We start from the raw sequence: 15,301 nt of genomic DNA, 5'->3' as shown, positions 1-15,301 counted from the left end.
TATTTCTCCTTCACTTATGAAACTTAGTTTGGCTGGATATGAAATTCTGGGTTGAAAATTCTTTTCTTTAAGAATGTTGAATATCGGCCCCCATCTCTTCTGGCTTGTCGAGTTTCTGCCGAGAGATCCGCTGTTAGTCTGATGGGCTTCCCTTTGTGGGTAACCCGACCTTTCTCTCTGGCTATCCTTAACATTTTTTCCTTCATTTCAACTTTGGTGAATCTGACAATTCACCAAAGTCTTGGAGTTGCTCTTCTCGAGGAGTATCTTTGTGGCGTTCTCTGTATTTCCTGAATTTGAAAGTTGGCCTGCCTTTTTAGTTTGGGGAAGTTCTCCTGGATAATATCCTGCAGACTGTTTTGCAACTTGGTTCCATTCTCCTTGTCACTTTCAGGTACACTAATCAAACGTAGATTTGGTCTTTTCACAAAATCCCATATTTCTTGGAGGCGTTGTTCATTTCTTTTTACTCTTTTTCCTCTAAACTTCTCTTCTCACTTCATTTCATTCATTTGATCTTCAATCACTGATACCCTTTCTTCCAGTTGATCGAGTCAGTTACTGAAGCTTGTGCAGTTGTCATGTAGTTCTCGTGCCATGGTTTTCTGCTCTATCAGGTAATTTAAGGACTTCTCTACATTGTTTGTTCTAGTTAGCAGTTCATCTAATCTTTTTTCAAGGTTTTTAGTTTTTTTGCGATGGGTTTGAACTTCCTCCTTTAGCTCAGAGAAGTTTGATCGTCTGAAGCCTTCTTCTCTCAACTCGTCAAAGCCATTCTCCTTCCAACTTTGTTCCATTACTGGTGAAGAGCTGCATTCCTTTGAAGCAGGAGAGGCACTCTGATTTTCAGAATTTTAGAATTTTCAGCTTTTCTGCTCTGTTTTTTCCCCATCTTTGTGGTTTTATCTACCTTTGGTCTTTGATGATGGTGACGTACAGATGAGATTTTGGTGTGGATGTCCTTTCTGTTTGTTAGTTTTCCTTCTAACAGTCAGGACCCTCAGCTGCAGGTCTGTTGGAGTTTGCTCGAGGTCCACTCCAGACCCTGTTTGCCTGGGTATCAGCAGTGGAGGCTGCAGGAGAGTGAATATTGCTGAACAGCAAATGTTGCTGTCTGATCATTCCTCTGGAAGCTTCATCTCAGAAGGGTACCTGGCCATGTGAGGTGTCAGTCTGCCCCTACACGGGGGGTGCCTCCTGGTTAGGCTACTCGGGGGTCAGGGACCCACTTGAGGAGGCAGTCTGTCTGTTCTCAGATCTCAAACTCCGTGCTGGGAGAACCACTACTCTCTTCAAAGCTGTCAGACAGGGACATTTAAATCTGCAGAGGTTTCTGCTGCCTTTTGTTTGGCCATGCCCTGTCCCCAGAGGTGGAGTCTACAGAGGCAGGCAGGTCTCCTTCAGCTGTGGTGGGCTACACCCAGTTTGAGCTTCCCACCTGCTTTGTTTACCTACTCAAGCCTCAGTAATGGTGGGTGCCCCTCCCCCAGTCTCGTTGCCGCCTTGCAGTTGGATCTCAGACTGCTGTGCTAGCAATGAGGGAGGCCCCATGGGCGTGGGACCCTCTGAGGCAGGCGCAGGATATAATCTCCTGGTGTGCCTTTTGCTAAGACCCTTGGAAAAGCACAGTATTAGGGTGGGAATGACCCGATTTTCCAGGTGCTGTGTGTCACAGTTTGCCTTGGCTAGGAAAGGGAATTCCCTTTCCCCTTGTGCTTCCCGGGTGAGGCGATGCCTCGCCCTGCTTCAGCTCTCACTCGGTGAGCTGCACCCACTGTCCTGCACCCACTGTCTGACATGCCCCAGTAAGATGAACCTGATACCTGAGTTGGAAATGCAGAAATCACCTGTCTTCTGTGTCGCTCACCCCGGAAGCTGTAGCCTGGAGCTGTTCCTATTTGCTCATCTTGGAACCACCCCCCTAAATTTATTTCTTAAACTATTGTTGAGGTCATAGATTTCCTCTACAAATGCTATGCTTGTGGTTGGCACTAAGAAGAAAATACATTTTCTTCCTTAAGAATATCACTGTTTAATTGGGACACAAGAACAGCCATATGAACAGATTATGATTGTTTAAAATAGAAACCAATTTAAACTAAATGAAGACAGCACAGTACAGCACTAGGTGTGGATTAAATTACTAAGCAAGTAATTTACACACTGTGCCTCTGCAGAACCCTCCATGGACGAGTCAAAGCATATTTCCCATTGAGATTACTCTTGGTCACTTGACCTGTTTTGGGAAAAGGACTGTTAGGAGACATGACAGGAGCAGAGGCTTTAAATGAGCTGTGTGTTTGGCTTGGCCTCTCACACTTTTGCCATTTGTCCTGAGGAGAATATGTCTCAGGTGGCTGCAGATCCAAGGTGAATGTACAAATAGGTACTAGATCGTGACCCAACAAGCAACCTAGAGCACGGCCAGCAGAGCATCATGAGACATGTAGATTCTTGCACAATAAAATACATGTTTGTGCTACAAGCTACTGAGATCTTGAGGTCAGCTGTTATACATCAAAAACTGATGAATACATCTTGTATCAGTAGAGAGGGAAAAGCATTTAGCTTTTTGACACTTACAGGTCTAGAAAGTGACATTTTTACAGCCTTTAGTTAAAATCAATGTGATATTTTTATCTATTATGTAAGGTGCCTAGAATATGAAATTTATCATGCAAAGTATATCGTTTTCTAGTGCCCCAAAAATTGTCAAAGTAAATTTAGAAGAGAAAAGCTTAAAACAACTTTTGAAGATCTAGACCTGGATCATTAAAATCTTATATACAAATTAGATTGCAATTTGTGGGCTACATCTAACACTTTTGAGATAAAGATCTTTCTATGAACACAGAGGCTGTATTAATTAATTGCCTCTAGAAAGCTTGTCCTTACTTATTTGGAAAGTTTTAATAAAATCAAACAGAAACAAAGTACCTGTACTGATTAGTAGAGAAGGACATCTGCCTAGATACATTGATTTTTATTTGATTGTTTGAAATGTTTAAAGTTTAATATCCCTGGGAGGTGCTTGGTGTGCACCAATCACAAACCAGGGAAACTGTGTCATTTATCCCTCAGTTTTACTCTCATCCTCCTCATGTTATCCATGCACATAATAAAACATTGGGAGAATTTTTAAAAAGGAGAGAGAGAGACGAAACATCCCAAAAGGTCAAAAATCAATGATCTTTTTACAGATGGGACTCCTGGGAAAGCCACATGCTTTGCTTTTAGCCAGAGTCTGAGTCTTCTTCTTGAATACTTAGTTTTTGATGACACAAATCAATAATTTCTTTAAGGGAGGTCCTCTAGGGACAAAAGGGATGCTACCTTTGAAATATCGAATAGCCCCTGCCAGTGCAGGAAGAGCTTCTAAGCATATTCTTTGGTTATGCATTGCTATTTAATAGGCAAGAATTAAATTTCAAGAATAATGATTTTCACCTTAAGACACTGTCTTATTCAAGTTGGCAAGGAGGTGAGAAATAGGAGCTTTTATATGCTACTGGTGGAAAGAAACCTTGATGAACACTTTCTTAGTATACACTGTGAAAATTCAAATCATAAATGAAGAAAAATAAGTGAATACACTTTGGGCATTGAATTTTATCCTAAGAAAATCATATTTTGTATTATGAAGGATGCAACTTCAGAAATCTTCATAATAGTATCATTTATTTGGAAATAACCAAACATCCAACCATGGTAGAGTGGCTGAATTCTCTGTATAAATTTGCAAATTGTAACACCATACTCCAAGTGATTTTTGCAGAAACTATTTAGTGATACTGAATGGTGTTTAAGGTATAGTAAAGCTGCAAGTTGCAAAATAGGTAACCAAATACGCATACAACAATCCCCTTTTTAAAACACGTAATTAAACATGAGAGGGGGTGGTAAGATAGAAAAACTATTAACAGAGGTTACCTCTGGGTATGGAATTATGAATGATTTTCATTTTCTCTTTTGTAATCTTATTTTTTTTCCTCATATGTTCTACAATTAGTATGTGTGTCTCTGTTTTTAGATAGTATAATAAATGCTACTTTTAAAAATCCCTAAAGAAAGCTTTCTAGACTTCAGCACTATTAACATTGAGGGCTGGAAAATTCTTTGTTGCGGGGGCAGAAAGAAATTATTAGAGACAATACTCAACAGTGAAAACCAGCCTTTGTGGTCCAATTTTCATTCCCATACCAATCCACTGCTGTATTCCAGAGAGATTGCATGATACTGTGAAAATCATTATTCTTGAAATTTAATTCTTGCCTATTAAATAGCAATGCATAACCAAAGAATATGCTTAGAAGCTCTTCCTGCACTGGCAGAGGCTATTCAATATTTCAAAGGTAGCATTCCTTTGGTCTCTAGAACAAAGAATGTAGAGGGATCCCTACATTCTTTGTGCATTGTAGGTTGTTTAGCAGCATCTCTGGCATCTAATCCCTAGACATTAACAGAACACTGTCCCCCTGCACACACAGTTGTGACATCCAGAAATGTCATCAAACACTAACATTGCCAAACATCACCAAGTTTGGGAAGAGGGGTGGTGCAAATCATCCCTGGTTGAGAATCACTGCCTTAAGTTATCCATATGTAAATGACATTCGAAAATCCTTAATGATTGAATCTGAAATGAAAAATTCTGACTAATGATTACACATTTCTGATCTTTCTCATTGAGTATTAAGTGCAAGAGGCAAAGGTTATTTCAGTTTGTTAGATTCCGTCTCTTTGATGACTTCAAGAAGGAGACAACACTCAACAGTGAGAACACAGTCTTTGTGGTCCAATTTTCATTCCCATATCAATTCACTGCTGTATTCCAGAGAGACTACATAATACTGTGAGGTCTTCTGTACAACAAAGACACTTCCACAGAGCAGTGGGGCATGAGGAAGGAGGATCAAAGAACTCAGGCTGGGCTCTCCTCCCTGAATATTAGTTTCATTACTTCTAACATGCAACTCCTGTGTCACACTTCCTTAAGGTTACTTGCCCAAGATTATACGCAACTAGGTTTTATTTCTGACACTGAGTTGTCTAGACTACTTAACCATATTATACTATCTTCTCAATTATCATCTCCTCATATATGAAAAGCATGTATATTAAGTGGTGTGCTGCCCACACACAGGGGTGCTGTGAGTTGCACAAAAGAGTGTGTATAGGAGTCTTCCTCACAAACTTTAAAACACAAAAGAAATATCAGGAGGTATTATGAATACAATTATTATTTATACTCTCTGTCAGAGGCATTTCTACCTCCAAAGTGAGGCAAATATGTAGAACTGCCGTTTGATTGCCTATACAAAATTAGGAAATTGGATAAGAAACCAGTTTTTAATGAGTGCCAGTCATTGTTCCAGATAAACCCATATACTTCATTTAAATGAATGTGAGTGTCAAATATTAAAAATGAACAAACTTTTCTTAGTGGTACCTTCTGCAAATAAACGAGAATGTTGAAAAGTGTACAATGGGGACCTGGAACTTGAAAGACACACAAATTATACTAGTTAACAAATGTCCAAAATGGTGGTACAATAGTGGTGGGAAGCAGAGGTTTCTAAATCCAGACAGTATTATGAGACACTTGCATTATTACTTTATTTCTGTTCCAGAAATCTATTAATAGAAATATGTTTTGCCTATCATGTTAATATTATTATAATGAGGCCCCATCAGACACAATTAAATTAAAGCTATAATATCTCCTTGCATTTGAAGACTCAATCAAGGCTTTCTGCCCTAACGATCTTCCTTTATCCTTAAAATAACACTGTGAAATACTCACGGCAATTCAGCTGCCTACACTTCAGTGCTTATTCATGATAGACACGCACCAGGGAGCACATCTGACATTTATGTACTTCTGCATCACATTTCCCTCTACAATTGCCATTGGACGGGCTTGGACCCTCAAACCTGGATATATGACACCCTAGGGCTTGCCACTAATCTAAAGTGTGTTACAAATCTCCCAACAAATAAGCTGCATTCACTTGGCTACATATCTCTAACAATCTCTCTTCCATTGCCCACATAGACCCCAAGAAAAACTTAAGCCAGTTTTCCAGACCTTGATAAATGGAGCAGAAATTTCCTGGAGTGAGGCTCAGTGGAAGGTCATAAAAGACGTGACAACAGAAAGCTAGTTCAAGACCTGGCTCTGAACTCCTTTCATTTCTTCCAGCAGATGATCCTCATTCTCACCTCCAGGCTTTTACGTGTGTTATTCATGATGTCTGGAGCTCCACCCAGCCCTGCTCTGCACCCCTTACCTCTGCCCCCTTTCACCTAAGTAACATCAACGCATCCTCGCAGCTCTGCTTTTGAAGCTTTGTTGCGCATTCCTAGGCTGGGGTCAGGTGCCCTATGTCTGTATTCTAGTCTCTTCTTTTTATAATATTTACAATCCTTTCGTGTAATAGCTAGTAACATTGTTTTCCAGAACAAATGGAAGGAAAGACGGTTGTTTGTCTTGTTTTATAGTATTTTGCACAGTGTCTGGCAAATGAAAAATTCTGAATATAGATGTATGACTCCAATACACATTAAAGTTCACTTTATGATCTGGCTTTCTGTATTATTAATAGTTAACTTTTGCTATTTTCAGTAACACCCCAAGATCTAATGGTTTAAGACAATAAAGATTCACTTACTTTAGGTCCCTGAGGGCCTGCTATGTGATCATGCTGGTCCTTTAATCTCTTTTAATCTCTGCTGGAATCCCTGATGGGTCAGCAGTTATCTGCAGGCTAGCCTGGGACTTTTCACAAGGTACTTGCAGGGTTCCCAAGAGCAGCATAAGCAGAAAGACCCTAGTGTGCAAGTACTCATCAGGTTTCTGTTTGTACGGAGACATCCCGTTGGCCACAGCAAGTCACACAACCCAGACAAACCAGTGTGAGAAGGACAGCCCAGGAGTGAGGCTATAGTGAGATGTGAACAAATTAGGGACCAACATGAAGCCTCACCACAGTTTTCTTTCTCAATAAAACCTGTATCTCATTCTTGCATCTTAGATGGATTGTTTCTTTTCTACAGGTGCCTCCATGTCTGCTGGCATAAGAACCTTCTTTTTAACTGTTAATAATATTATAACTTCAACTATGACTGTGTTCATTAATAGAATGATTTGCTCTTAAGGGCAAGTAGTGGTGGGAAGAGGAGAGGAAATAGATTTGGAGGCTGCTTGCTAAATACATCATGTATTTGCTACTAAGTCATTCTCCAGAAGTGTAAAGAATTCATCATCCAAGATTTTAAGACACTTGTTTGTACTATCAAAGCAAAAATATGCACATTCGTTGAAATATGTTGATTTACTCATTCCCTTTTACTTGGCTCAGCCTCTTCCCTTAATCTCTGATTAAATAAACTTGTGACAAAGTGTGCACTTCCAGAACTGGCTTCTCAGTCACAAATTCTCAATACAATTTGTTTGGTAAAGCTGATTAAAAATAAAAGTGTGTTATTTTAACCAGCTCTCCCTTTCTCCACACATCCTAAATCCCTTTCATTATCCAGCTTTTCTTTCCCCAAAAATTACAGGGGGTATTTACAGCCCTAAGACTCTTAAGCCAACTTCAACTGACCATGTCATCCTGTGTTCACCAGCTTATTTCAGAGAAGCCGCTGAAACAGAGAAGGATGTGTTTACTAGAATGTGGCTCCCTAGGGATGAGCCAGGCACATCTGTAATTCTAAGGAGAGTGTAATGAGGAAAAACTGGTGGCATCCTGAATGGCTCACAGCTGTTCTGGAAGCTGATAAATAAGATGCTCGACAGGAGATCCCTAATTGGAGCCAGTTTTTCTTAAGTAGATACACAATAAGGTGCAAGACTGGGCATTGGACACTGATAATGTTGTTCACATGTAACTTAGTTTGTCTTGTAAACAGTTCCAATTTCAAACGGTAGTGCCTTCTTTTCTTTAAAAGGGAAAGAATGTTCACTTTGTCAGTGTTTTTCTTCGCACTAATTGGAGGCAAGCTAGCATTATTTTTTCTGGTGCTTTTCTCCACAAAATCTTCCAGTTTTTAGCCTCTTTCTTTCTTTCTTTTTCTTTATTTCTCTTTCTTTCTTTCCTTTTCTTTTTCTTTCTTTCTCTCTCCTTTCTTTTTCTTTCTTTCTCTTTTTTCTTCCTTCCTTCTTTTTCCTTCTTTCTTACATTCCTTCCTTCTTTCCTTCCTTTCATTCTTCCTCCCTCTTTTCTCCTTCTTCCTTCCTTTCTTTCTCTCTTTCTTTCCTTCTCTTTCTTTCTCCCTCTCCACTCTCCCTCCTTTTTTCCCTCCTTCCTTCTTTCCTTTCTTTCTTTCTTGTCCTTCTCCCCACCACCAGCTCGGCCTTTTCTCTCCACTTTCTTCCCTCTTCCTTCCTACTCTCAGTCCTTCATATCTTCAGAAGCACCAGTTCTTCTTCAGTGCTAAAATCAAAAGCATGGAGCTAATTATTCCCTTTCAGATTCTGGCCACCTTAATGCTGAGATTTACTTGCTTGAGAACTGCAGCCTTGTGACCCTTTGGAAAGAACATCTGTAACATTTCAATTTTCACCTGAGAAATGGCCAATTAACTTCTAATGAGAAGATAAGAACTTTTATATGCAGAGAAAGACATGAATATATTCTGTATTCATCCTGAAATCATGTTGTTGCAAAAGCAACTAAAAGTAGCTTCCCTCTCCTGGGTGATGAGCTTCCTTTGTATTTGGTTAGAAGAAGGCATGACTCTTGTGAAGGACTTGACTTACCTCATCTACTGCCCCCTGTTTAGCTTGACATAAGCACCACTCTCCAGCAGAGAGCTGTTTAAAAACTGGCTTAGAGATTATGCATATTTTTTAAATAACATGATGAATATACTATATAAAACTCATGATCTTCATGTCTCCTAACGTTTACAGGGTGTGGGAGACGTGGAGAAAAAAATCCAGAAGCTTTTCAACAAGATACATACCATCCTTCCACTGATACAGGCTTCTATTAGTTCCCATTTAAATGAAGTAAGAAATATCTCCCATCATGGGAGACCTTTGCCCTGGGAAGTATTAATTCTCATATTATTAATTTTTGTCTTGCCCTATGAAACAGAATCTATCCATTCAATCCAGAGTATTTCAACCCCCCGACTTCTGGTATAAAATACAATCCAAATCCCAGCATTGAAGTTTCATGTAACAATCAAGCATTATTTCAACAGCCTGGGCCACGTTGTCCTCCAATGAACATGAACTACTAGAACAATGACACCATCATGCTTGCCCAGCCCTCCAATACGGGGTAAGGTGAGGGTACTGTTCTTCTACACATTTAGATGTACTCAGAATGTGGAGGCAGAACGAAAGTCTTTATGAGCATGTGTAGCTCTTGAAGTGAATGGGAGCTCATAAGAGGCAAAGGTAGCATCCTTCTGCCACCAATTCCCTTTGTCCAGGTTCCCTTGTGAAATATTGTATGACAGGGTAGAGAATGTAGAACGAGTAACTTCAAAGCAGCGGCAGAGTTAAGTGTCCATCCATTCACCAATTGTCAAAGCAAAACCACAAATGCTTTTAAAAGTATGGAGATGCTAAAGGTATAGTAATGGGGAAAATGTCACTCTTGTCCTCAATTTTCACAGCCCCATGAACTACACCCTGGAAACCGAGGACAGAAAATGAAAAAAAAAGGTCATCATGTGCAGTTAGGTTTTCTTAATGGTCTCTGTCAGAGTAGCCCCTTTTGATTTTGAAGATAAGTTATTTTGTGGGCAACCATAAATTTTAAGCAGAGAGGGCCTGCGCCCCTGTCTGTCATAGCTTATCTCTAGGGAAATGCATTAGACAGGGTTAAGAATTTTAAATACTTATCCAAATGAGTGACAATTTCTCTCCCACCTGGTTTCATCCCATGGGAAAATGCTTACACCCCTATAAGGTCTTGACAGAAGGTTCTGAATCCTGATGAGATGCTTACTTTGGCGTGATTTCTTAGAAAATTTGCAATAGCAAAGATTTTGAACCAACCCAAATGTCCATCAATGATAGACTGGATAAAGAAAATGTAGCACATATACACCATGTAATACTATGCAGCCATAGAAAAAGAACGGGTTCATGTCCTTTGCAGGGACATGAAGCTGGAAACCATCATTCTCAGCAAACTATCACAGGAAGAGAAAACCAAACACCGCATGTTCTCACTAATAAGTGGGAGTTGAACGGTGAGAACACATGGACACAGGGAGGGCAACATCACACACTGGGGCCTGTCGTGGGGTGAGCGGCAAGGGGAGGGAGAGCATTAGGACAGATACCTAATGCATGTGGAGCTTAAAACCCAGATGACAGGTTGGTGGGTGCAGCAAACCACCATGGCACATGTACATCTATATAACAAACCTGCACATTCTGCACATGTATCCCACAACTTAAAGTAAAATTTAAAAAAAAAAAAGAAAAGAAATATCACATTTACAAGGATAGCCTTGAATTGTGGAACAGAAACCTCTAGCATTGCTTTAGCTAGAACCAATCACCCACCTGCTGATATAGGGAAGTCCAGACAGATCTAGAAAACCGTTTCTGATGAAAAATAAAGTTGTAGTTACGGCAGTCAAGGGGCAAAATAAAAGCCAAAGAGGCAAGAATTGTGAAATTCCACTCCTATCTCAATCATTAGCTGCAAATATAATATGAACTTCTTACCTCTCTGGAGGCTAGAGAGGATAGTAAGAGATTTTTCTTGACACATTCTTCTCAACTGAAAAAAAAAAAAGATATAGTGGGATTTAGAAGAGTTAAGTGTTCTTTGACAGAATACTTCAATTCTGTGAAAGGAAAATATTACTCCACCTCTAAAATGAAAAAGGAAAAATACTAGACTAGACTATCTAACTCACAATGAGTGAAGCTCAAATATTAGGTTGGTGCAAAAGTGGCAAAAATCACAATTACTTTTGCACCAACCTAAATACAATTGTCACCCTAATACATATTTGGTGATGACTATAAATCAGGTGAACTATTTCATTCAATACCATCAAGAAATCTATAACATTTATTAATGAGGACACAGAAGTTAAGAGAGAATAAGCAGCATGTGTAAAGTCAATAGCTATTAAGTGGCAATACAGATATAAGAATGCTATGCTCTATGAAGTTGCATAAATTGGCTACATGAGGGCCACACTCTGCCTTTAATAAAACAGCAAAGCAAATGTTGACTCCACTTTAATTGTAACATCCTCTGATGAGTTAAAATTAAAACAAGAACACAAGAACATTTATTATTAATCGTTCATTCATTTTTCATTTGGGCAGACATAATCAGAAGCCAAGTGGTGACATCCTTGTGTACTCATTTTTTATACTGTGCTCATAAGTCCTTTAATAATGCAAATATTTATTATGGGCATCCCTGGAGAATCAAAGGTGTTTGAGGAAGGAATTTCTAAATATCATGATCCACTGCTGAGTAAAAACACCAGGATACTTCTACTGTTTAAAGGGTCAGAGCCACAGGGTCTGTCAAAAGGGTCACTCACCACAAAAAAGGAAGGCAGAAGGTTATCCAGTTTCTGGAATAAAGTAGCAGCAGGTATAATCTTCACCAACAGAGAGAAAGGAAGCATGAGGAGAATTTCTCCAGGGTAACTAAAACTACATCACAGGCCAGAAATGGCACCAAAGACAATTATTACACAATGGACTTGAAAACTATAAAGATTCAGCTTTCCATTAACTCCATTCAATTTTAATAACTATCTGAGGATTTGTGATATACAAACCACCATACTAGGTTCTGGGACTTCTTTAGAAAACATTAATACATTTAGTCCTTTCTGCAAGAATCTCAGTCTAATGGTAGAAGAAGGAAAAATTCAGCTCATCAAGGACCTGTGTAGGCTTCAAGGGTTTCGGACTTCAATCTGGAAGAAATGCTAGTTAAGCCATACATACACACACACATACATGTATACGTATGTAACAAAATAGAAAAAGGAATGAAGTTTGCTGGGTTGGATATATGGAATCCCCTTAGGAAATTATTGCAATGGTCTGACTAAAGCCTCATGAGGACTGTTCTGTGACAGTAGTCACAGAGATGCAGCAGACACAATGAATCTGAGGTACATTTGAGATTAAAAACAGCTAGACAAGGCTGGGTGCAGTGGCTCCCATCTGTAATCCCAGTGTGATTTGGGAGACTGAGGTGGCAGGACTGCTTGAAGCCAGGAGTTTGAGACAAGCCTGGGCAAGATGGTGAGACCTCATCTCTAGCAAAAAAAAAAAAAACATAAATAAATATTTTTAAAAGACTAGAAATTATGGCTGATTAATGTGAGATATAAAATAGAGAGAAACATTTAAAATGCCTCTAAGCTTTCTGTTTCTGGTGCCTGGAAGGATAACACAGGGGGGAAATAGAGAAGGGATGGGAGAGAAACAGTAAATTGTTGGTTATTGGAATAGACGTTGAATTCCACGTTGTAGTTGAGTTTGATGTACCTAGAGGCACTAGAAAGACGTTCTGTGGATATTTGTGTATGACATAAGATTGCTAACGGCTATGACTTTTTCCAAAGATCCATTTCTCTTATTTTTTTTCTAGTTAATTGTTCCAAGTCTCATGAGCCTTATTAGTGGGGAGTCCACATCTTGAGCCTCCACTAATCTTCTAAGGAACCTGGGGATTTAGTCCAAAGGAAGTTGGTCAAAGTTCCAAATGCCAAACAAAGAGTATGGTCAGTTCACTACACTTTGCTTCTCACAGCAGCATGGTGTCTCTGGTCCCTCTTCTCCTGAGAGATGATTTTTTCCACTGCTGGAAAAAGGCTTTCATTGGTTCCAATCTCTGAACAAGTTTGCAAGGTAAGATGATCCCTGTCCCTAAAAGCTAAGCTTGTCAAAGGCTGCTGCACGTTGGGCCTTCCAAATCAGGATTTCAACGTTCTGTAGCATTTCGACTAACTTCTCTCCAAGCCCAGCTGCACCAGGTTGGCTTATTACCAAAGAAATGACCACATTAGCCTCATGTTGGGTCAAGACTGCCCTCCTCCAGGAACTCTGGGTTCTTAAGCTGTTTCAGGTGATCAAGCCAATGTCTCTCCATGTTCTCCTGAAGAGTGTCTCTCTTTCCATTATCAATAATCTTGGTTAGGGCTATCCTAGTTAACTGTGAAACAATAGCTCACAGTGAAGCCCGGAAAGAAGAGAAAAGGTTTACAATCTCCTATCTCCCAAAAGTCCACAGCTCTTCCACAGCTTTATATACTTGGAGTCACAGATAGTGATATCCATGGTAAAGTCAGAAAAGATTCAGATCAGATCCGTTCTTATTCTATAGCAAATGGTCCCTAAATTCTTGTTTTTCATTAAGACAGAGTAGAATAACGCCTAACAGAAAAATAGCATGAACTTCTACAGCTGCCATAGATCAGATGTTGTTTCAAGATGTTTTTCCTTTAATTATAGGCAGAACAGAGGAGAGTCCTATTTAAAAAAACAAAAACAAAAACAAAAAAAAACTATTTGTTTAATTCTGCTGTTATTTCTGCCAACTGATTTGCTGGCTATGGAAGACTGTGTTCTCCAGCCCAGGCCCTATCATACAACAGATACACTGAACAACTAGAGAAACAAGGACTACCATTTAATGAGCAGCTGTAGTGTGCTGAGCACTGACCCCAGCAACCCACAGGTGTTAGTAGGTTTCTAAGAGCATATTTGTGCTTAAGCAATAGACGCTGACTTGATTAGAAGAGAGCACATATTTTATGAAAAATGCCTGAATCTTGGCAACTCCAAGATGGTCAACTCCATCTTATCTTTCAAAAAAATATCCTCACGGTATACAGTACAGAGAGCCATTTTACAGAGAAAAGGGGGAAATGGGCTTGTTAAATGTAGAAAGTGTCTCAGAAGGATATTTTCTAGTGAGAGATTTGGCTTCTCAAACTACAGAGATAAAGCACCACAAAATACAATTTTGAGAAGAAAGGGCTAGCATACGGTGGATATTAACATTTGACATTTAAAGACTGAGACATTTATTTCAGTAAATACCCCATAAATCTTCTAAGCAAATGATCTTCACTTCCTGGGTTGCCTTAATTTTCACTTAGCTCTTCTCTGAAGCTGTGTTTGCAGGTGTGGGCCATCTGAGAGCAGTGAGCCCTCCATTCAAGGAACATCTTCTGTGTCAACTCTAATCTGTCTTCAACAAAGCAACAAATTCCTATTTAAAACTAGTTAGTTAAATACTCCAGAGATCAAATATAATTTCCCTTTAGTTGCTCTCACACTGTCACAATTCTAATTATGACACTGTTGGGAATACTCGCTTGCTTAAGAAATGTAAAATGCACCATAAAAATTTATGAAACAAATTATCACAGGTGTAACTATTCAAGGGTGCAGTGGTCTCTTTGTAACTCAGTTTCCTCAACCAGTGCCCTTTTACACTTTATTTTATGGTCAATGTGATGCCTCATTGAAAAAAGAATATTAAAAAATAATTTATTAAGATTAAATTGCTTCTTCAGAAGGCACAATTTTATCTTTCTCATTTTATAAGAATCCCATTTTAATTTGCTTCCTATGCCATCCCTAGCATGAATTTAGAGATTTAATGGAGTAAGGATTGAAGGCTAATATCAATGAAATGATTAATTTTATATTTGAAAGATTGGTTTGTTTGATTTAGATGAAAATTTCACTGGTCAATTATCCTTGGACTCTATTTAGTATAAAGTACTGACCAAATAGTAATTCTCATTCATCACACCAGTGTAAATTGGAAAAAGCATCTTTGTGATTATTCTTGATATACTAAAAGTTAATGTTGAATAGAAATGCTGTAGGCTGGGCACAGTTGCTCACGCCTGTAATCCCAGCACTTTGGGAGGCCAAGATAGGTGGATCACCTGAGGTCGGGAGTTTGAGACCAGCCTGGCCAACCTGGTGAAACCCCATCTCTACTAAAACTACAAACATTAGCCAGGCATGGTGGCAGATGCCTGTAATTCCAGCTACTCCAGAGGCTGAGACAGGAGAATCGCTTGAAGACTGGAGGCTGCGGTTGCAGTGAGCCAAGATCACGCCACTGCACTCCAGCCTGCGGCAACAAAAGCCAAAATTGACAAATGGGATCTAATTAAACTAAAGAGCTTCTGCATAGCAAAAGAAACTACCATCAGAGTGAACAGACAACCTACAGAATGGGAGAACATTTTTGCAATCTACTCATCTGACAAGGGGCTAATATCCAGAACCTACAAAGAACTCAAACAAATTTACAAGGAAAAA

The sequence above is a fragment of the Mandrillus leucophaeus genome, unplaced genomic scaffold (genome assembly GCF_000951045.1).
Source record: "Mandrillus leucophaeus isolate KB7577 unplaced genomic scaffold, Mleu.le_1.0 Scaffold44, whole genome shotgun sequence".
Taxonomy (NCBI): Eukaryota; Metazoa; Chordata; class Mammalia; order Primates; family Cercopithecidae; genus Mandrillus; species Mandrillus leucophaeus.
This window is presented reverse-complemented; position numbering follows the sequence as displayed.